The 23,258-nt window shown below is 43.8% G+C and overlaps 1 protein-coding gene and 1 pseudogene across 1 annotated transcript in view; one reads left to right on the top strand and one right to left on the bottom strand.

The window, feature by feature from the left end:
- LOC126175539 (glycogen-binding subunit 76A) overlaps positions 1–23,258 on the bottom strand; it is a 469,828-nt gene that overhangs the window by 370,234 nt on the left and 76,336 nt on the right. The gene's annotated exons all lie outside the window — the stretch shown is intronic.
- LOC126177799 (5S ribosomal RNA) lies at positions 1,716–1,833 on the top strand (annotated as a pseudogene).

The raw sequence follows: 23,258 nt of genomic DNA on the forward strand, positions 1-23,258 counted from the left end.
TACGCTACTTTCACAGTTTATACTCAGCTACAACATGAATTTCACATTCGGTCCTTTTCAGTGCATTTCTTTAAAAGACGCTGCTCGCCAACTATTCCGTAAACGATTACGAAATATGCCACGCGGAATTCTTCACAAAGGCCGAGAGTTCACACGTGTTAATCTCTCCAAATAATTCCTTCACAAAGCTCAAATTTTCACAATCTGTCCGTGTAAGCATCTGCTTTCACCGCGATATAAACCGAACGTGAAATAACAGCACCTTCTTCATTTTACATATAACTTTTTCGGACACATTCAACATGACCTGCGCGTCCAACACCGAGACTACGACTGACTCAATGTCGTTGCTCACAACACATATACCACTTGATAGAGCGCGGGAAAGACATCACTGCGATTGGTTGATCAAATGAACAGCCAATCAGAACAATATTTCAAGATCATATTCTCGCCTAAACTGTTTTACTCCAATCAACATTCACAGATGCATTTACGTCATTTTATGCTGAAAATATTTATAAAATGTTCCACCGAACCAAACCAAAGTCTTGAAACTACTTTAGAATAACATTACTCTACAAATAACTATTCTGGCTGCCTTCTTACAAAAACAAGCACACTTGGACATACGTCATCAGCAAGTAAGGGGAATTACAGCTTTCGTTGCAACAGCTTGTTGCACACTTTCCCATGACCAAGTTACATAATGTTTAACAGGAGATACTATTGAATCACACACTCTCATTTACTCTCATTTATTTACACAACAAAACAAATAGTTATTAAATGAATATTAATGCTTACTGAATTCTCTGTTACGAAAATGAAAAAAAGTGAACGCTATTTAAGTATAAAAATTCAAACCTACTGACCTAACATTTTGTAAACTTCAGTAATGATTCCAACTGATAGCAAAGGACAAACTGTTATACATCTGACCTGACTTTAGTCTTATTAGTGGCGGTTTTTGGTATTTTTTGTAATTTTCTCTAGCTTTGAAAGTATCCCAGCCAGAAAGATGAGATTTTGCAACCAGCTTCTTTTTTAATAACAAAAGGCTAAATATAAAGTTTATTCGAAATCGAATAAGATTTAGTATAGTTTATTTTGATTCTTAAGGGCTTGAATATTCTGTCGCTGTTACTGACACAAGTAGCGCTTCCCACGGCCGTGCTAGGGACTGGTGTGAGTAAATCACGCCGAGATACAAGCGGCTGTCACCGCCACCGGCTCTAAAGCTACGAGCCCGAACTGCAAGGTAACTTACTGCAATAAACTGCTATTGCAGTGTGACTCACGACGCTACACTCTCCACTTTGCTTGTAAACATGGATAATAACTAGAAACGCAGGCTTCCACGGCCATTGTCACAGCCAATAAAATCTTCTTTTCTGGGTTTGTGACCGCACTGCCGGTAAGTAAAACTACCCCCTGAAGAAGGTCACTAGCAACAATGACTGAAACGTCGGTCATTTTATATACTGACAATGCACTCACAAACCCAGACAAATTTTATTGACATCGGTAATAACTGTTTAGTCAGGCAATAACCAGTGCGATTGTGTTCGGATAGGTTTGGTGAGACCTGAACATGTGTTATCAGCAGTTCGCAGTTTCATGGACATGTTTTATCTTTTAACAGCATCAGCAGCTCTGTTGTAGTAATGGCTGGCCGGCCGTTGTTACTTTTAAAGTCAAGTACACGTAAAGTTGCCAACGGTCTTGCCGCAGTGATAACACCGGTTCCCGTGAGATCACCGAAGTCAAGCGCTGTCGGGTTTGGCTAGCACTTGGATGGGTGACCATTCGGTCTACCGAGCACTGTTAGCAAGTGGGGTGCACCCAGCACTTGTGACGCAAACTGAGGAGCTACTTGACTGAGAAGTAGTGGCTCTCGTCACGAAAACTGACAACGGCCGGAAGAGGCTGACTTCACGCCCCTCCATATGCGCATCCAGTGACGCCTACTGGCTGAGGATGACACGGCGGTCGGTCAGTACCGTTAGGGTCTTCCGAGAACTGTTCGGGCGGAGTTTAGAAAGATACGTTAAGTTAGACCAAGCTGGCATTACTGTTCGGTGGCATCTTTGCGTTGTGTGAAGTAGCTAATAATTATCTGAAGGAGGGGCCAATCGAAGAAACGGACTTGGTGAAATTTGTATAAATGCGGATGAGAGGAGAAACTGGAGCAGTTGATTTTGGAGTGACTTTCCGAGATTCACATCTTTAACCTGTTATCACGAGTCTTTCTTTTTCTTAAGACTGTCGAGGACGTCCATTGAGTCACATGAGGTTAAATGGAGATCGTTAACTTCGTGTGATTCCAGTCCAATACACGTATCTTGAAATTAATCCGAATGCAACCGAAGAGGCACCGAAAAGTGTCCAGTCGTACAGGAGTTGAGACTTTTTAAGCATGTCTCGTGGTTTAAAACAAGGCCGGTAATTTTTATCAAAAAATATTTCGCTAATGCAACAGTGCAACTGTATTCAGTGAATCAGAACTTAATGGAAAGTCTTCCTCAAACATTTAACATTGTAGTAGCGGCGAAAGGTCCTCTAAGCTACGATTCACGTAGATAGAGTCTTTGGAACAAAAAACAGATGATGGGAGACTTTTGACAATAGACTATTGAAGATCAGCTGGAGAGGTAGAATTACAAATGAAGATGTGCTGAGGAGATTACAGAAATCACATCCCTCTAGAAACAAATCCAGGGAAGATGAGATAAATTCGTAGAACATATTTTATGACACATCAGTTTCCAGGCAAGAGGAAATAGTTTTACTTGAATAGACTGAAAAGGGGAGAGAAAATTTATACCAAGACCAGGAATCGAGCCTGCGTCTCCTGCTTACTAGGCAGGTGCGCTGGCCACTAAGCCACCTTGGCACAGCGGTTCGCACAACTTCACAGATTACCCTGGCACGCCTCCCTCTTCGGTCCAGATCCTCACTGCCGCCCCAGTCTACTTCAAATTCCCTCTTACACACCAACAGAATGGCCGAGGCTCTCCATGTTCCGGTGTAGGAGCTCGGCATCGACGTAAATGGGGCATCCGGTCTGAAACCTAGGTGCAGCTGCAGTACTGGCCATTAAAATTTGTACATCACGAAGATGACGTGCTACAGACGCGAAATTTAACCGACAGGAAGAAGATGCTGTGATATGCAAATGATTAGCTTTTCAGAGCATTCACACAAGGTTGGCGCCGGTGGCGACACCTACAACGTGCTGACATGAGGAAAGTTTCCAACCGATTTCACATACACAAACAGCAGTTGACCGGCGTTGCCTGGTGAAACATTGTTGTGATGCCTCGTGTAAGGAGGAGACATGCGTATCATCACGTTTCCGGATCTGATATAGGTCGGATTGTAGCCTATCGCAATTGCGGTTTATCGTATCGCAACATTGCTGTTCGAGTTGGTCGAGATTCACTGACTGTTGGCAGAATATGGAATCGGTGGATTCAGGAGGGTAATACGGAACGCCGTGCTGAATCCCAACGACCTCGTATCACTAGCACTCGAGATGACAGGCATCTTAAGCGCAAGGCTGAACGGATCGTGCAGCCACGTCTCGATCCCTGAGTCAACAGATGGGGACGTTTGCAAGACAACAACCATCTGCACGAACAGTTCGACGAATTTTGCAGCAGCGTGGACTGTCAGCTCGGAGACCTTGGCTGCGATGGTGTACTCAACGACGAACCTTGGTGCACGAATGGCAAAACGTCATTTTTTCGGATGAATCCAGGTTCTGTTTACAGCATCATGATGGTCGCATTCGTGTTTGGCGACATCGCGCTGAACGCACATTGGAAGCGTGTATTCGTCATCGCCATACTAGCGTATCACTTGGCGTGATGGTATGGGGTGCAATTGGACACACGTCTCGATCACCTCTTGTTCGCATTGACGTCACTTTGAACAGTGGACGTTACATTTCAGATGTGTTACGACGCGTGGTTCTACCATTCATTCGATCCCTGCGAAACCCTACATTTGAGCAGGATAATGCATGACCGCATGTTGCAGGTCCTGTACGGGCCTTTCTGGATACAGAAAATGTTCGACTGCTGCCGTGCCCAGCTCATTCTCCAGATCTCTCACCAGTTGAAAACGTCTGGTCAATGGCGGCCGAGCAACTGGCTCGTCACAATACGCCAGTCACTACTATTGATGAACTGTGGTATCGTGTTGAAGCTGCACGGGCAGCTGTACCTGTACACGCCATCCAAACTCTGTTTGACTCAATGCCCAGGCGTATTAAGGCCGTTATTACGGCCAGAGGTGGTTGTTCTGGGTACTGATTTCTCAGGATCTATGCACCCAAATTGCGTGAAAATGTAATCACATGTCAGTTCTAGTATAATATATTTGTCCAATGAATACCCGTTTATCATCTGCATTTCTTCTTGGTGTAGCAATTTTAATGGCCAGTAGTGTAAAGGGGGGATCTGGTCTGAAACCCAGGTGGAGCTACTTATAAAAATGAAATGACATAATTTCGCAGACTTTACTGATCTCATACATGTATGATTTTATGTATAACTTATAGACTGAAGTGGCGAGTGAAAATTTGTACCAAAGATGAATTGTAAGTAGACTGGGACGGCAGTGAGAATTCGGATCGAGGAGAGAGGCGTGCCAGGGTAGTCCGTGCTTTTGTGCAAACTGCTGTGCCAAGGTGCCTTAGTGGCTAGCGCAACTGTCTAGTTAGCACTCGTCGCTTCAGTGTACATACATAAATATCTGTATGGTACCAGCAATGTCTCTGAAATTGTGCCTAAAATCAGGTCTGTATGAAACTAGTAAAGTATATGAAATTGCGTCATTCCATTTCTAAGAAGAAATACATTCGTAGGGCATAATTTAAAACACAGGGACATCACTGGCACAATAGTCGAGTGTGAGTACTCATCTGTATACATTTAGTGTTCGGATGTTTGCTTTTAAAGTCCGATGTCACATATTTACATTCATGGCATGCACTACACATTTTAAGTAATGACTAATGCAATATGGTGGCTTAAACCATTTTGACCCTTATAGCATCCGTGAATATGGTTCAAGACCAAAACCGGTAGAATTTGGGTTTAAAGTAAAAACAGCTGATGGTTCAAATATGTATTTTATACAATAGTCGAAGGAACTGAGGGAAGAAACCGCCAGTTGCGACCAAGGATGTAACGCACGCACAGGTAATAAGTGTTGTGGGGTTTACAATATATGCGGAAATAAAGAAGCAGCCTGACAGATGAAAAGAATGGCGTACTGCAGTAAACCAACCTCAGATTTGAACAGTAGAGAGAGAGAGATGTCAAACAGCACCTGTATTTGCAATATTTATTCTTCTTCTACGCGACGCGCTAATAGCGTTGTCTCATTCTATTCTTACAAGGCTAAGTTCAAATGCTGTCCCCCAGCTTTTTTTATGTCTACAGAATTTAACTACTTTAACTTATATATCCTTTTGTTTTGTGCGCACTTCTGTAAGTCACCAGCAAGTGCTGTGAGCTTTGTGCCAAATGTTGATACTTGCTGACGCACTGTTTTAGGTCGGTTGGTTCCAATGAGGATGGGAATTCTGCCAACTGAATTCTGCCAGAAAACTGTCTCCGAAGACATCTGCAAACTTCTAGTTTTCCCAAATTAACGCTTAGCTCATTTATTTACATAACTCTATTTCACCTGCCACATGCTTAGTCTGCTTAAGAGACATCACACAAGACATTCGCTATTCTGTACACTTTCTACAAATTAATATCACTCTTGATTCTTATTTCTTGGATACGCTCATGTCCACGCTAAATCATTCGCAGCCATAATAGTTAGATATTCATGGTGTATTAGAGTGCCCTTTAAACAGTGATTTTTATGGATAACAAAGCTGTAGATGTGAATTTGGCTCTGCATTAAGATATTCTCATTTATGAACAATTATAAATACTGTCACAACCAACCCCCCCCCCCCCCCCCCCACACACACACACACACAGAACTCCTAAGGTTGAGGGAAAAAAAGGAAAAAGCGGCGCCAAACACTTACATGAGTTATACTGTACAAGCAGACTGGAAAAAAAATGGTCACCTTAGGGGAAATCAAGCTAATACCACTGCGTAACACCGCCTTTAGCTTTGATAATGACCCCATCTGGGCGAGGATGAGGTTGAACAAGTTTCCTCGGGTGTGCATTATCCAGCTAAAGCCACATGTTGATTATTAGACCCCGTAAAAATACCACAATGCGGTGATATTGACTGTTACGTTTCGCCTACTGTCACAAATGGTCATACACATCTTCTATGGGACTGGAGTTTATCAGGCCAGTCTAATTGCGACAGAGAGCCTAAATGTTCGCCAAACCAGGTATGTACACCTACAGCCCTGTGGACAAAGTTGTTTTTACCTTGGAATCAGCGTACACATCATGAAGGCGCAGAAGAAAAACATTTGGTCACCGACACTTTTGAAATAAATATGGTCACGGTAAACTGAATGAGTAAGTACAAGTCATGGTACAAAACACCCCAAAAATATCATACAAACACTGCAGGCCCAAACTGCACCTTCCACACACCATAGGTTAATTACCTCATTAGACCATCGGTGCAGCCGATGTGTAATTGGAGAAGACACAAAATCGTGACTCGTCCGACCATACAACACGCCCCCAGTCAGCAATTGTCCCACTTTTGTGTTATATGGCCCACTGAAGACGTACAGCTGTACGTCAGTGTGAGAAACTGCAAGATATGCAATTGCAAACGTCATTGGATGCTATCCCATTCGCGATGTTTGCACGCAAACCGGCTGAAGTAGACCTACATTCACCAACAGCAGCAATTCCTGTCGAGCTTGTAACTGACTGTTATTGTCTCTGGTCCATGTCGGTCTGGATCTTTTTACGACCGATCCTCTTAGGCCGCGTTACGTGGTGTGAGTGGTCCACCATTCCACCTATTCTGAGGCGACACAGTTCATGGGATACCTCTTAGTGTCGTGTCAGATCTCCTCCTTCACGGCGAAGTGCAGCAACTCGACGTGGCTACAAGCCGTTGGATGTCCCCTATGGAAATATTGAGCCCTGCTGCCTCTGTAGCCGTCCATAATTGTGAAAATCTTACCGATGCGCCATTTTCTGTACGAACTGACCTCTCGTTTATGTCCCACAAATATTCAGTGGGTGACCAGAATGTTCTTCAAACCAGTTGCGAACAGTTGTGGCCCGGTAACATGGCGCATTATCATCCATAAAAATTCCATCGTTGTTCGGGAACATGAAGTCCACGAGTGGCTGCTAATGGTGTCCGAGTTGCTGAATTTCCAAAGGACCCAGTCTGTTCCATGTAAATACACCCACACTATTATGGAACCATCTCCAGCCTGCACAGTGCGTTGTTGAAATCTTGGGTCCATGGCTTCTTGGTATCTGCGCCACACTCTAACCCTACCATCAGCTCTTGCAAACTGAAATCGGGACTCATCTTAGCAGGCCACGATTTTCCAGTCCTCTACAGTCCAACTGATACGGTCACGAGCCAAGGAGAGGCGCTGCAGGCGGTGTCGTGTTGTTAGCAAAGGCACTAGTGTTGGCAATCTGCTCCTATAGCCCATTAGCGCCAATTACGCCGCACTATCCTGAAGGATACATTCAGCGTACTTTACTCATTGATTTCTGCGGTTATTTCACGCAGTGTTGCTTGCCCGTCAGCAGTGACACTCTACGCAAACTCTGCTCTCGGTCGTTAAGTGAAGCCGGTCGGCCACTGCGTTGTCTATGGTGAAAGATAATGGCTGAAATTTGGTATTCCCGGCGCACTCTTGACATTGTGGATCTCAGAATACCGAATTCCCAAACGATTTCCGAAATCAAATGTCCCATGCGTTTAGCTCCAACTGCCATTCCGCGTTCAAATTCTGTTAAATCGCGTCATGCGGCCATTATGACGTCGTAAACCTATTCACATGTATCACCTGAGCCCGAATCGCAGCTCCGGCAATACACTACCGTTTTATACACTACTGGCCATTAAAATTGCTACACCAAGAAGAAATGTAGATGATAAACGGGTATTCATTGGACAAATATGTTATACTAGAACAGACATGTGATTACATTTTCACGCAATTTCCTGGCAAATCAGTACCCACAACAACCACCTCTGGCCGTAATAACGGACTTGATACGTCTGGGCAGTGAGTCAAACAGAGCTTGGATGGCGTGTACAGGTAAAGCTGCCCATGCAGCTTCAACACGATACCACAGTTCATCAAGAGTAGTGACTGGCGTATTGTGACGAGCCAGTTGCTCGGCCGCCATTGACCAGACGTTTTTAATTGGTGAGAGATCTGGAGAATGAGCTGGCCACGGCAGCAGTCGAACATTTTCTGTATCCAGAAAGGCCCGTACAGGACCTGCAACATGCGGTCGTGCATTATCCTGCTCAAATGTAGGGTTTCGCAGGGATCGAATGAAGGGAAGAGCCACGGGTCTTGACACATCTGAAATGTAACTTCCACTGCTCAAAGTGCCGTCAATGCGAACAAGAGGTGATCGAGACGTGTAACCAACGGCACCCCATACCATCACGCCAGGTGATACGCCAGTATGGCGATGACGAATACACGCTTCCAATGTGCGTTCAGCGCGATGTCACCAAACACGGATGCTACCATCATTATGCTGTAAACAGAACCTGGATTCATCCGAAAAAAATGACGCTTTGCCATCCGTGCACCCAGGTTCGTGATTGAGTACACCATCGTAGGCGCTCCCGTCTGTGATGCAACGTCAAGGGTAACCGCAGCCATGGTCTCCGAGCTGATAGTCCATGCTGCTGCAAACGTCGTCGAACTGTTCGTGCAGATGGTTGTTGTCTTGCAAACGTCCCCATCTGTTGTCTCAGGGATCGAGACGTGGCTGCACGACCCGTTACAGCCATGCGGATAAGATGCCTGTCATCTCGACTGCTAGTGATACGAGGCCGTTGGGATCCAGCATGGCGTTCCGTATTAAACTCCTGAACCCACCGATTCCATATTCTGGTAACAGCCATTGGATCTCGATCAACGCGAGCAACAATGTCGCGATACGATAAACCGCAATAGTGATAGGCTACAATCCGACCTTTATCAAAGTGGGAAACGTTATGGTACGCATTTCTCTTCCTTACACGAGGCATCACAACAACGTTTCACCAGGCAACGCTGGTCAACTGCCGTGTGTATGAGAAATCAGTTGGAAAGTTTCCTCATGTCAGCACGTTGTAGGTGTCGCCACCGGCGCCAGCCTTGTGTGAATGGTCTGAAAAGCTTATCATTTGCATATCACAGCATCTTCTTCCTGTCGGTTAAATTTCGCGTCTGTAGCACGTCATCTTTGTGGTGTAGCACTTTTAATGGTCAGTAGTGTACCTTGTGTAAGCGATACTACCGCCATCTGTATAGGTGCACATCGCTATCCCCTGACTTGTCATCTCAAAGTTGACATGTTGGACAGCCCCTCCGACAGCCCAAAAAATCGGCAGTTTCATTCAGTGTGTGATCATGGACACGTTCGGACATGGTAGCTCCTATCTATCACTCTGTCACGCTGCTCGTCTACCCAACTTACTGTGTTATCCATGCCTTACGTCAGCGATGGAAGGCCGCAAGACTTGCTTGACCCAGGTCTGCACGATCTATCGTGCTCCAAAGGAATCGGTGTACTAAAACTTCCTGGCAGATTAAAACTGTGTGCCGGACTGAGACTCGAAATCGGAACCTTTCCGTTTCGCGGGCAAGTGCTCCACCTGTTGAGTACCCAAGCACGACTCATGATCCGTCCTCACAGCTTTACTTCCGACAGTACCTCAACTCCTGCCTTAGAAAGTGTGATCAATATTTTGTCCAGTGAACTCACGTATGACATTGCAGCTTCTTGTGTCGGTGCCTTCGTACAGAATAGAATTATTGTTATTTAAAGGCATGGAACAGTTGTTTCATTCTTCTTTCCTTTCCATATTAGTATTCGTAATTGGAATTACTATTTTATTTATTGTTACTAAAGGCAATTTAAATGTTTATTAATTTCTGTGTCCTTATGACAGTTCTGCTTGGTATCTTGTACTTGTAGATATTTCCAACTCATATGTAGTTAATAGCGTTCATTAATACTTCAGTTCTTGTTTCACGAGATATGACATAGTCGCACAATGATCCAGGGATAAATAATATTTCCTTTTTATTTCCAGTTGTTGTTGTGGTCTACAGAACGAAGACTGCAGCTCTCGACGCTACTCTATCCTGTGCAAGTTTATTCAACTGTCTACGACTACTGCAACCTACTTCCAATCGAACCAGTTTATTGTACTAGGTCTTCCTCTACAATTTCAACACTCTCTCCCCTTTCCCCTTACTTCCCTTCATTTCCAAACTGACTATCCCTTGATGCCTGAGGATGTGTCCTGTCAAACTACCCCTTCTTTTAATCAAGATGTGCCATAAATTTCTTTTCTCCCCATTTCAGTTTAGTACCTCTTCATTTACTATCATATCTGTTCATCTGAAGCATTCATCTGTAGCACCACATTTCTAGAAGCTTCATGTCTGAACTGCTTACCGCCCATTTTTCACTTCCGTAAAAGACTACATTCCAGACAAATACGTTCAGCAGACTTTCTAACACCGAAATCTTTGTTTGATGATAACAAATTTCTGTTTGTCGGAAATCCGTTCCTTGCTGTTACGAGTCCATATCTCATGTCCTTCCTACTTCACCCGTTATCATTTACTTTGCTGTCCAAATAGCTAAACTTGTCTACTACTGTTCGAGTCTCATTTCCTAATTAAATCCCCCTAGCATCACTTGATTTAATTCGACTCATTCCACTACCCTTGTTTTCCATGTGTTGTTGTTCATCTTGCAATCTCTTTTCAAGACACTGTCCATTCCGTTCAACTGCTCTTCCAAGTCCTTTACGGCTTCTGACACAGTTACAATGTCATCGACGAACTTCTTCAGAGTTTTTATTTCTTCTTCCTGAACGTTGATTCCCTCTTCAAACTTCTCCTTTGTTTCCTTTATGGCTTGCTGAGTGTACAGATTGAATAACATCGCAGATAGGCTACAACCCCGCCTCAGTCCCTTCTCAACTACTGCTTCTCTACTTCTGTATAGCTTGTAACCAATCTTTCACTCCCTGCATTTTATCCCGGCTACCTTCAGAAATTTAAAGAGTGTATTCCAGTAAATTTCAAAAGCTCTCTCTAAATCTGCAAATGCCACACACACAGATTTGCCTTTCTTGAATCTATCTTTTACGATAAGTCATAATTCAGTATTGCTAGCCGGCCGGAGTGGCCGAGCGGTTAAAGGCGCTACAGTCTGGAACCGCACGACCGCTACGGTCCTAGGTTCGAATCCTGCCTCGGGCATGGATGTGTGTGATGTCCTTAGGTTAGTTAGGTTTAAGTAGTTCTAAGTTCTAGGGGACTTATGACCACAGCAGTTGAGTCCCATAGTGCTCAGAGCCATTTGAACCATTTTTTCAGTATTGCTTCGCGTGTTCCTACAACTTTCCGAAACCCGAACTGATCTTCCCCAAGATGGGCTTCTATCACTTTTTCCATTCTTTTGTAAATAATTCGTGTCAGTGTTTTGCAACCACGACTTATTTAACTTATCGTCTGGTAGTATTCACATCTACCACTTTCCACTTGCCACTTCCCTGCTATACAACAGGAATTATTCCATTCGTCTTGAACTCTGAGCGTATTTCTTTCATACCAGGTGGAATAGTCTTACGACGGCTGGCACTCCCAAGCATCTCAGTAGTGCTGAAGGAACGCCGTCTATTTCAGGGACCTCGTTTCCACTTCGGCCTTTCAATGTTCTATCCAGTTCTTCTCGCAATATCATATCTCACCTCTCATTTACTTCCTCTTTCCTTTCTATAATACTGCACTTAAGCTCATTTCTCTCGTATATCTTTCCCACATATTCCTTTCACCTCTAAGTTTTCCCTTCTTTCAATAGTACTGGCTTGCCATCTGAGCTCTTTATATTCATACAACTGCTTCTCTTTGCTCCAAAGATTATTTTCAGTTAGTGATCACAAAATTTCAACAGGCAATTAATTTTGGTATATAATTACCATCTTCAAGATAGACATTCTGAAAGTCTGAAAATGGCCATTACGGATTGAAATTCATTACTCGTTAAATTTTTGTGATCAGCAGCTGTAAATAAAAAGACAATATTATCAATTTGTGCTATTGTACTGAGCAGGTGGCATCCGACATGGGGCGCCAACGAAGTTCATCTTCATGATTTTTCTCTTCACCAAGAGCTACAGTGCGAAGACTTTCACAAAGGCTTACAGTTCGCTAATGGGGTCTAGGTAAGCGGATACAACTCCCCTATCAGTCCTCAGAATATCCACAATGACTGACAGGACATATAAAGGTAGTGGTCTGGCACCGTGAGGTGTGGAAACACTCGCCGCCTTGCAGCGTTGATTGTCAGGGCTAGTCCGGTATTTGTTAATTAATTGTGGTAAATCTGAAAAATTTGGCAAGCTGCTTGAACTGTTTGCATTGTACATATTTTGAATGTTTTGTGTCGTTTGTTTCACTATTGTTGCTCAAAGCGGATCTTAAAGTTACCAATAAATTTTCTTCCAATAAACTTTCTCCCAAGTTCAAGTAACTTGATTTCTCCACGTAGATAGCTTAGGAGGCTCTGGTTTTGTATTTTTGTTGCATAGTCGGTTGTTTGCATAACTTGCAAGTGTTGTTAATTTTTAGGCTTATTTTTTGGAAGAATATCATGGTGAAGTTGAATAAAAACATTTGCTGCAAAAGTAAGTGACATCTAAACTCTTCTATCTGGAAAATGAATTCTTACACACATTGTCGATAAGGACCATTTAAAAAAGCATTTTTTTATACAAAATATCAATTTTACATGATTGCTTTGTTTTTCTGAATGTCTACAATTATCAAATAAGGATTCCCATTGCAATTACTACGTCGGAGCTTAAGGTTCTCAAACCACGCTATTTGTTGAAATACTGTAGTAAACGCAAACTCAAATTTAGTATTCCTTGAATGACGAATGAAACATGAGGCACACTCAGTAATTTTCAGTTTCTTTAATCGTGTTACACAAGAAAAAAGTCATCGACTGTTAAGAAACTTAATGAGATTTTATGTTTGCAGGTGACTTTTCATATTCTTGTTCTGAAGATCTGATGAATTCGGCAAGTGAAGAAGACTTGTCAAAATGTAAGTCTGATAATTTGGATGTTCAACTGAAACGTCCCCTTTTGAGGAATTGTATACGAGACTGAGCTTAACCTGACACACAATATTTTTAGCGCAACGCAATCTGACTTTCAAAAATCCCTACAAAAGAATAGCCCTGACAAACATTAAACTATACCTTTCACAAATCACTTACCTCACAAAAATCTTCGTTACTCAAGCTACTGCAATACAGCGAGCGCCACTACTGCCAGCTAAATAAAAGATTCAAACTACTGAAGGCACTAACTACTGATAGTCTTAGCAAATGAAAGATTCTAATAGAGAACAAACTATGTATTTACCTCAATATTCATAATATATACAGCAGTTCATGACATTTTTCAAAACTCCGCCATCTCTCTCCCCACATCCACCACTGCTGGCGGCTCACCTCCAACTGCGCAACGCTACACGCTGTTCACATCCAGCTGCCCAACAATACAATGGCAGACAACAATGCAAACTAGCCACAGACTGCACACAGCACAGCCATTGATTTTCATACAGAGCGCTACGTGGCATTACCAATATAAAAATCTAAACAGCCTTCTTACACAACTTGCTATTTCCTGAACTGCAATTCTTCTTTCTCCTGAACATAATGAACTGTTGCTCAATCGATCTGGCCTGAGATTCATTGATGAATCTACAATTTCTCTCCAACATGTCTTTCCGATTTTACTAGAATCGTACTGAAGTGCCAAAGAAACTGGTATAGGCAAGCCAATTCAAGTACAGAGATATATAAACAGGCAGTATACGGCGCTGCGGTCAGCAACGCCTATATAAGACAAGTGCCTCGCGCAATTGTTAGATCGGTCACTTCTGTCACAATCGCAGGTTATCAAGATTTAAGTCAGTTAGAACGTACTGTTATAGTCGGCGCAAGAGCGATGGGACACAGCATCTCAGAGGTAGCGATGAAGTGGGGATTTTCCCGTATGACCATTCCACGAGTGTACCGTGAATATCAGGAATCCGGTAAAACATCATATCCCCGACATCTCTGAGGTCGGAAAAAGAACCTGCAAGAACGGGACCAACGACGACTGAAGAGAATCGTTCACCGTGACAGAATTGCAATCCTTCCAAAACTTGCTGCAGATTTCAGTGCTGGGCCATCAACAAGTGTCTGGTTGCGAACCATCATCGACACGGGCTTTCAGAGTCGTAGACCCACTTGCGTACCCTTGATGACTGCTCAACGCAAAGCTTTACGCCTCGTCTGGGCCCTTCAACACCGACATTGGACCGTTAATATCTGGAAACATGTTGCCTCGTTTCTAATTGTGTCGAGTGGATGGGCCTGTACGGTTATGGAGACAACTTCATGAATCCATGGACCCAGCATGTAAGCAGGGGACTGTTCAAGCTAGTGGAGGCTGTATAATGGTGTGGGGCGTGTGCAGTTGGAGTGATATGGGATCCCTGATACGTCTAGATACGATTCCGATAGGTTACTCGTACGTAAGCACCCTGTCTGATCACATGCATGCATTCATGTCCATTGCGGATTAGGACGGACTTGGGAATTCCAGCAGGACAATCCGACACCCCACACGTCGAATTGCTACAGAGTGGCTCCAGGAACACTCTTCTGATTAAACACTTCCGCTGACCACCAAGTTCCCATATCTGGGAACAGCAACGTGCTGTTCAGAAGGGATCTCCCCCCCCCCCCCACACCTCTCTCCTCCCACCCCCAACCTCTCATCGTGCTCTTACGGTGATTTATGGACAACCCTGCAGTATTCATGGTGTCAGATCCTTTCAGCACTGCTTCAGACATTAGTCGAGTCCATACCACGTTGGTTTGCAGCACTTCTTCGTGCTCATGCGGGCCCTACCAGATATTAGGCAGGTGGGGTACCAGTTTCTTTTCTTTGGCTCTTCAGCGTACTACTGAACGCCAAGAAACAATACAATCATAGAAACTGATGCCCCGAAACAGAGATTTCGACAGGCAATTTTATTTGATAATTTAGGTCCTCCGGTGTCCGCCTGCTTAGCTGGGTGGTAACGTGCTGGCCTCCTGTGCATACGGGCCCGGGTTCGATTCCCGACCAGGTTGGAGATTTTCTCCGCTCGGGGACTGGGTGTTGTGTTGTCCTCATCATCAATTCATTCTCATCACCGGCGCGCAAGTCGCCTAATGTGGCGTCGAATGAAATAAGACTTGCACTGGGTGGCCGAATTCCCCGAATGGGGCCTCCCGTCGAACGATGCCATACGCTCATTTCCATTTTTTAGATCCTCAGATAAATAAGCAATAGTGGAAATTTGTTATTTTATAGAGAATAGAATTCTCTTTCAAATGGTGGTTAACTCAAGTATAAATTAGGTTTCATTTCTGAGATAAAAAGATTTCAATTAATGGTTCAAATGGTTCTGAGCACTATGGGACTTAACATCTGTGGTCATCAGTCCCCTAGAACTTAGAACTACTTAAACCTAGCCCGCATCTCGTGGTCGTGCGGTAGCGTTCTTGCTTCCGACGCCCGGGTTCCCGGGTTCGATTCCCGGCGGGGTCAGGGATTTTCTCTGCCTCGTGATGGCTGGGTGTTGTGTGCTGTCCTTAGGTTAGTTAGGTTTAAGTAGTTCTAAGTTCTAGGGGACTGATGACCATAGATGTTAAGTCCCATAGTGCTCAGAGCCATTTTGAACTACTTAAACCTAACTAACCTAAGGACATCACACACATCCATGCCCGAGGCAGGATTCGAACCTGCGATCGTAGCGGTCGCGCGGTTCGAGACTGAAGCGCCTAGAACCGCTCGGCCACCCCGGCCGGCCGATAAAAAGATTTAAATGTCACTTATCTTCGCAGCAAATTTTTTGGATCATATTTTGCCACTTATATCACATAAACCGTAAAACCAAAAGTGATGAAACCTGTAGGTGCTTAGACAAGCCAGCAGGCACTGAGTAGATAAAAGGAGAGCTTCCTAACCCAAATAAGTGGAGAGATCAAGCTGCTTAAACGTGGGAGACATTTTATTGCCACGCCCGGGTTCCCGGGTTCGATTCCCGGCGGGGTCAGGGATTTTCTCTGCCTCGTGATGACTGGGTGTTGTGTGGTGTCCTTAGGTTAGTTAGGTTTAAGTAGTTCTAAGTTCTAGGGGACTGATGACCTCAGATGTTAATTCCCATAGTTCTCAGAGCTATTTGAACCATTTTTGACTTATCATAGAATCACTCGATAGCGTTTACGCGGCAGCTGGACAAGTGCGGATGGAGTTAAGCCGGCCGCTCGTAAACAGTCGTAAATGGCATATTGATGGATTTTCACGTAGTGCAGCACCCGCTCGAGAGACCCCATGTCCTTTACTAAGGAACCATTCCGTCAAGCGCCTTGAGAGATTTAGGAAAACAGCGCAAAACCTAAACCTTGACTGCCGAATGGCGATTTGAACCACCGTCCTTTTGAATACGAGTCCAGCGTTTCACCGCTGCGCCATCCTGCGTGGCGCGTACTGGGTAGAGGCAGGAGCGCCACGGTGAGTCAGCGCATCTGCAGGTGGGGGCTGGACGTGGTCGCCAGGCCGACATCTCCTGAGTCACACGTATGTTACGCAACGGGACACCGAAATAGACGCTATGGGGACATAGCTAAACCGACTAGCGTTTGCCGAGCACCGGGACCACGGCCGAAGCTGTCTGCTGAACCTGTGGCTGCCGCTAGAATGTAACGGGAAAATTACGCGACCGTTATATCCCGATTCCTACCTAATCTTATTTTGTGTTTCGTGCAATGGCGTAATTAGAGTCATTGGCGTCAGCCGACCCCCCGCCATTAGACAGGCAACCTGCAACATGGAACATGGAGTGACACTTTTAGTCATTTAATAATATCCAGTACACTGAGGTGACAAAAGTCTTGGGATACCTCATAATAACCTGTCGGGCCTCCGCCCGGCGTAGCGCAACATCTCGACGTGGCAAGGAATCTACAAGTAGCTGCAAGTCCTCTACAGAAATGTTGAGCCATGCTGCCGTCTATAATTGCGAAAGCGTTGCCGGAGCAGGATTTTTAGCACGAACTGATCTCTCGATTATGTCCCATAAATATTCGATGTGATATATGTCGGGCGACCTTGGTGGCCAAATCATTCGCTCGAAGTGTTCAGAACGTTGTTCAAACCAATTGCGAACAACACGTCTGTTGTGTCATACATGACATGATTGACAGTACATATGTGATATGATAGCAATCTCTTATCGAAGCACCTAATCTGTGGCCCTGGTAAGTGAGTGAGATATGCCTCCTTGCCCGGCAGATTCGTATGAATGTGAATGTGATCACTCCCAAGGAAATGATGAAAACGTAACAGTTTGTCCCATAAGCTGCAACAAATGAACGCAACAGTTTCACAATTACACAGTTTCTCTGTGCACTGTCGAAACATACGTTTTTAACGTTTGTGAAGTTGCGTTCCGTTTGGAACTTTAAACGGAATTCCTTTGTTGTAACGTAGTTCACACCCGTTCATTTTTTTTTCATTTCTGTGAGACGTCTACGTGATATCTCGGGTGCTCTCACTACCCATCGCATTTATTTGCGACAGTAACGTACTCACATTCTATAAACAATGCATAGAATGTCCCATATCTCGTGGGACGACTATAACACCACATTCAAACTCCCTTAAATCTTGATAATGTGCCATTTTAGTATGTGCGGACTTAGTATTTAATTTAGGGGCGGCTAGACACTTCAACAACAACAACAACAACAAACAACAGGATTAGCGTTGCCACAACTTAAGAAATAGCCTCTAGTCCCCTAATGTTACATCAATACCCGTTTCCAACTGGCCATGGTTGATTGGCTAATAGATATGGGTGCCTTCAATAACTGCTTACACAACCTTACTGATTTACGTAACTTATTAATAATAGTTCACCGAAAAACAAGTCTTAAAACACTTCATAGAAATGCTGGTTAAATAACTGTTCCTTTGATTAATCGAGTAATAAATTCTCAAACAATAACAGTAGCAAACAACATCACTTCCAAATAAAAAGTTACAGAATTGTAATGGTAGAAAGGTACTTTAAAAACTTCAAAATTCACTTTCATTTAACACGCAGATATAAAAACTTACCCAAAACTCACAGTTAGAATATTTGTCAAATTCCCGTATTTATAACCCGCTGAACTACAGTGCAGAACTGACAATTTCAAATCCGTCCAATGAGTAATCCTGATAACAGAAAATTATGTTCACAAATAAGAAATATAATAACTTTATGACAACGCCCATCCGACATTGGCCACACTTTTACACAACCGTAATTTTCGTTCAAAAGTGACAGTTACTGCTCAATCTCCACACAGTTAAGTAAACTAACACCGTAGAAGTCACTGAAAGTTGGTACACGTATCGTATTCCTCTGCTTTCTTCTCCAATAGCGTGACATCCTTATTGTGGGCGAACATGCTACAACACAGCGTGTTCAGGTTGGGCCCACGCTGTATTGTTTATCTGCCGTGGCAAAACACCCACAAACGACATCGGCCACAGCTCGCCATAAATTGCGTCCATACAATTGCAGAGCCCACGGCTTTTCGTTCCACAGCAGCTTTGAATTCCCAAGCGTCTCGGTTTCACATCTACATCTACATCTACATTTATACTCCGCAAACCACCCAACGGTGTGTGGCGGAGGGCACTTTACGTGCCACTGTCATTACCTCCCTTTCCTGTTCCAGTCGCGTATGGTTCGCGGGAAGAACGACTGTCTGAAAGCCTCTGTGCGCGCTCTAATCTCTCTAATTTTACATTCGTGATCTCCTCGGGAGGTATAAGTAGGGGGAAGCAATATATTCGATACCTCATCCAGAAACGCACCCTCTCGAAACCTGGCGAGCAAGCTACACCGCGAAGCAGAGCGCCTCTCTTGCAGAGTTCGCCACTTGAGTTTGTTAAACATCTCCGTAACGCTATCACGGTTACCAAATAACCCTGTGACGAAACGCGCCGCTCTTCTTTGAATCTTCTCTATCTCCTCCGTCAACCCGATCTGGTACGGATCCCACACTGATGAGCAATACTCAAGTATAGGTCGAACGAGTGTCTTGTAAGCCACCTCCTTTGTTGATGGACTACATTTTCTAAGGACTCTCCCAATGAATCTCAACCTGGTACCCGCCTTACCAACAATTAATTTTATATGATCATTCCACTTCAAATCGTTCCGCACGCATACTCCCAGATATTTTACAGAAGTAACTGCTACCAGTGTTTGTTCCGCTATCATATAATCATACAATAAAGGATCCTTCTTTCTATGTATTCGCAATACATTACATTTGTCTATGTTAAGGGTCAGTTGACACTCCCTGCACCAAGTGCCTATCCGCTGCAGATCTTCCTGCATTTCGCTACAATTTTCTAATGCTGCAACTTCTCTGTATACTACAGCATCATCCGCGAAAAGCCGCATGGAACTTCCGACACTATCTACTAGGTCATTTATATATATTGTGAAAAGCAATGGTCCTATAACACTCCCCTGTGGCACACCAGGGGTTACTTTAACGTCTGTAGACGTCTCTCCGTTGATAACAACATGCTGTGTTCTGTTTGCTAAAAACTCTTCAATCCAGCCACACAACTGGTCTGATATTCCGTAGGCTCTTACTTTGTTTATCAGGCGACAGTGCGGAACTGTATCGAACGCCTTCCGGAAGTCAAGAAAAATAGCATCTACCTGGGAGCCCGTATCTAATATTTTCTGGGTCTCATGAACAAATAAAGCGAGTTGGGTTTCACACGATCGCTGTTTCCGGAATCTATGTTGATTCCTACATAGTAGATTCTGAGTTTCCAAAAACGACATGATATTCGAGCAAAAAACATGTTCTAAAATTCTACAACAGATCGACGTCAGAGATATAGGTCTATAGTTTTGCGCATCTGCTCGACGACCCTTCTTGAAGACTGGGACTACCTGTGCTCTTTTCCAATCATTTGGAACCTTCCGTTCCTCTAGAGACTTGCGGTACACGGCTGTTAGAAGGGGGGCAAGTTCTTTCGCGTACTCTGTGTAGAATCGAATTGGTATCCCGTCAGGTCCAGTGGACTTTCCTCTGTTGAGTGATTCCAGTTGCTTTTCTATTCCTTGGACACTTATTTCGATGTCAGCCATTTTTTCGTTTGTGCGAGGATTTAGAGAAGGAACTGCAGTGCGGTCTTCCTCTGTGAAACAGCTTTGGAAAAAGGTGTTTAGTATTTCAGCTTTACGCTTGTCATCCTCTGTTTCAATGCCATCATCATCCCGGAGTGTCTGGATATGCTGTTTCGAGCCACTTACTGATTTAACGTAAGACCAGAACTTCCTAGGATTTTCTCTCAAGTCGGTACATAGAATTTTACTTTCGAATTCACTGAACGCTTCACGCATAGCCCTCCTTACGCTAACTTTGACATCGTTTAGCTTCTGTTAGTCTGAGAGGTTTTGGCTGCGTTTAAACTTGCAGTGAAGCTCTCTTTGCTTTCCCAGTAGTTTCCTAACTTTGTTGTTGTACCACGGTGGGTTTTTCCCATCCCTCACAGTTTTACTCGGCACGTACCTGTCTAAAACGCATTTTACGATTGCCTTGAACTTTTTCCATAAACACTCAACATTGTCAGTGTCGGAACAGAAATTTTCGTTTTGATCTGTTAGGTAGTCTGAAATCTGCCTTCTATTACTCTTGCTAAACAGATAAACCTTCCGCCCTTTTTTTATATTCCTATTAACTTCCAAATTCAGGGATGCTGCAACGGCCTTATGATCACTGATACCCTGTTCTGCACTTACAGAGTCGAAAAGTTCGGGTCTGTTTGTTACCAGTAGGTCCAAGATGTTATCTCCACGAGTCGGTTCTCTGTTTAATTGCTCGAGGTAATTTTCGGATAGTGCACTCAGTTGAAAGGTGGCTACACTGAGCCACAGCGCCAAAAATCGCGCCAGAGAGTATTGTTCCGCCGCCTCCACTGGCAGTGATTATTGAGACGCAGCGACAGGCAGTTCTTGCCGAGAAGTTGTGGTGGACACTGCTTGTAGCTGAAGTTGGAATGAGATGGGGTAGTAGTGCGTGTTTGTTCGATGTTTTATGCAGCTATGTGATGGGAGAGATAGCAGATGTTATTCCAATGGAGATATTGTAATGGTCAGAGTGCTTTTCGTCAATATATATGAAGGTAACAAATATTATGTTGTCTATTTATTTGTGTGTCCTGAATAATGTGTCATTACAGATTCAGTCAACAAAGCATCTGGCTTGTGTTCTTGTATTAGAGTGTAATTCTGGGTTTCTTGCACAATTATAGTATTTCTAATTTTCTTTTATCACGTCAGTATAAATGATATTTAAAAATTCTTGTCTTGTTGAAGAAGAACCGTGCCAGATGTGCGTTGAGTCATACTACCACATACAGAACAGCTACACTTGTGCTTTGTTGGATTCGTAGATTTTATAGTTGCTGGGGACTTAATTAGTTAATTGTGTTAACAGAAATTTTCTTACATTCTTTGTTGTCATTCTATGCAGTCAGATAGCGTAACAATTAGTTGTCAGGGCCAGCCGTTTACGAGACTTGCGTAATCGGACATACAGCTACTAAAAATATTTGCATTCATATTTAATTTTAATTTAGCCCCCATGCTCGTGGCGACCCTGCCAGGATCGTCCCTTGGTATCTTCTGATTGTAAAAATAGTAGACAGTAGTATTGTAGTAGTAATTTGTAGTTTAGTAATTGTAGTCTATTTTGCATGTGTAGATTGGTAATTGTCATTCTTCTATTGTTCGTTAATCGTGTTTGAAGGAAGCATTTCGTGTGATTGATATTCTACATCTACATCTACATTTATACTCCGCAAGCCACCCAACGGTGTGTGGCGGAGGGCACTTTACGTGCCACTGTCATTACCTCCCTTTCCTGTTCCAGTCGCGTATGGTTCGCGGGAAGAACGACTGTCTGAAAGCCTCTGTGCGCGCTCTAATCTCTCTAATTTTACATTCGTGATCTCCTCGGGAGGTATAAGTAGGGGGAAGCAATATATTCGATACCTCATCCAGAAACGCACCCTCTCGAAACCTGGCGAGCAAGCTACACCGCGAAGCAGAGCGCCTCTCTTGCAGAGTCCGCCACTTGAGTTTGTTAAACATCTGCGTAACGCTATCACGGTTACCAAATAACCCTGTGACGAAACGCGCCGCTCTTCTTTGAATCTTCTCTATCTCCTCCGTCAACCCGATCTGGTACGGATCCCACACTGATGAGCAATACTCAAGTATAGGTCGAACGAGTGTTTTGTAAGCCACCTCCTTTGTTGATGGACTACATTTTCTAAGGACTCTCCCTATGAATCTCAACCTGGTACCCGCCTTACCAACAATTAATTTTATATGATCATTCCACTTCAAATCGTTCCGCACGCATACTCCCAGATATTTTACAGAAGTAACTGCTACCAGTGTTTGTTCCGCTATCATATAATCATACAATAAAGGATCCTTCTTTCTATGTATTCGCAATACATTACATTTGTCTATGTTAAGGGTCAGTTGCCACTCCCTGCACCAAGTGCCTATCCGCTGCAGATCTTCCTGCATTTCGCTACAATTTTCTAATGCTGCAACTTCTCTGTATACTACAGCATCATCCGCGAAAAGCCGCATGGAACTTCCGACACTATCTACTAGGTCATTTATATATATTGTGAAAAGCAATGGTCCCATAACACTCCCCTGTGGCACACCAGAGGTTACTTTAACGTCTGTAGACGTCTCTCCGTTGATAACAACATGCTGCGTTCTGTTTGCTAAAAACTCTTCAATCCAGCCACACAGCTGGTCTGATATTCCGTAGGCTCTTACTTTGTTTATCAGGCGACAGTGCGGAACTGTATCGAACGCCTTCCGGAAGTCAAGAAAAATAGCATCTACCTGGGAGCCTGTATCTAAT

The sequence above is a fragment of the Schistocerca cancellata genome, chromosome 3, assembly GCF_023864275.1.
Source record: "Schistocerca cancellata isolate TAMUIC-IGC-003103 chromosome 3, iqSchCanc2.1, whole genome shotgun sequence".
NCBI classification, from domain to species: domain Eukaryota; kingdom Metazoa; phylum Arthropoda; class Insecta; order Orthoptera; family Acrididae; genus Schistocerca; species Schistocerca cancellata.